The sequence below is a fragment of the Echinops telfairi genome, unplaced genomic scaffold, assembly GCF_000313985.2.
Source record: "Echinops telfairi isolate 266 unplaced genomic scaffold, ASM31398v2 ScPeMD7_3533;HRSCAF=4204_1, whole genome shotgun sequence".
Lineage (NCBI taxonomy): Eukaryota > Metazoa > Chordata > Mammalia > Afrosoricida > Tenrecidae > Echinops > Echinops telfairi.
The window spans coordinates 22,684,607-22,685,781 of NW_022107432.1; the positions used below are offsets into that span (position 1 = coordinate 22,684,607).

The window sequence follows — 1,175 nt, forward strand, 5'->3', positions numbered from 1 at the left end:
ACAAGGTCGGGGTTCAATCCCACCATCTGCTCCTGAGGAGAAAGCAAGGCTGTCTGCTTCCAGAAAGTTAACATCTTGGGAGCCCTACGGACGGTGGCTTGAGTTGAAATCGACTCAGTGGCAGTGGTTGCTGGCAGAGGGACGCGCCAGGGGGACAGGAAAAGGCTGAAAAGGGAGTCAGCTGAATCCAACCACCTGGAAACTCCTTTAAACCAAGGTCATCCAACCCAGGAACGAAAAAGGAGTTACTAGTGCTATTGTTAATTATTCTTTCCCCTTTTGTTTATGTAAGGCCTTCCTCCCCTAAAAGTGTTCTCCATCTGCTCTGGTCTCCCCGGGGGCAGGGCTGGGTTGGGTCACATGGTGGCCAGGACTGCTCATCAGCAGCACCCACGGCATATAGGCTACATGCACAGCCATCAGAGATCTGAAAACCGATCTTGTCCCTAAGTGGGGGACACGGGTGAGAGACACCAACACCACAGCTCGGGACGTCCCCGGAGAGCGCACAGCGATGGGCCCATCGAGGGCTGGGGCTTAAGGGGCAGCCGAGGCTGCCGGCTGCAGTCAGAGCCAACACCCTCTTCATCTGACAGGGCACTCATCCTGGACCACCACACGGCATCACACGGTGAACAGGCTCCTTTGGTGTGTGTTGGGAATCGGTGCCTGAAGGACTGCCCCCATCTCCTGCGCGAACAACAAAAGGCCAAGAATGGACCATGCCTCTCGGCTCCCATCAGGGGTTCTACTCTCCGTTTCACCCAAGGCTCTGCAGTTCAGAAAACACTAGGGGACGTGGATCCTGAATCTATGCCACCCAGTCACCCCACCCACAGCCTGAACGACACTGCAAACCCACCATCCACCGCCCCCAGTCATGCCCACCATGATGACCCAGCCAGGAGCGAAAGAGGCCAGTGTGCCCAGCTCATGTTGCACAGGACACACCCTGGGGATGCCCCAATTCCATGTTCTTCTTGCTGCATTCCAAGAAAGGAGACGCTCTCGGTTTTACTCCTGCAGTAAAAGCGCTCCTTGCTTGCCGGCAGAAGCCGAAGGGTCGATTCGAGCTTGAATGTAACAAAGCCCTTGCTTACCCAGTTTTCCCAAATGACGTTCATTCACTCAGCATCTATTTACTGAGTGCTCATCCTACCGTCATGCTGGTAAGA

General features: G+C 55.1%; 1 protein-coding gene across 9 annotated transcripts in view; it reads right to left on the bottom strand.

Moving 5' to 3' along the window:
- The window catches only part of TJAP1 (tight junction associated protein 1), a 23,311-nt gene that overhangs the window by 15,121 nt on the left and 7,015 nt on the right, over positions 1-1,175 (bottom strand). The gene's annotated exons all lie outside the window — the stretch shown is intronic.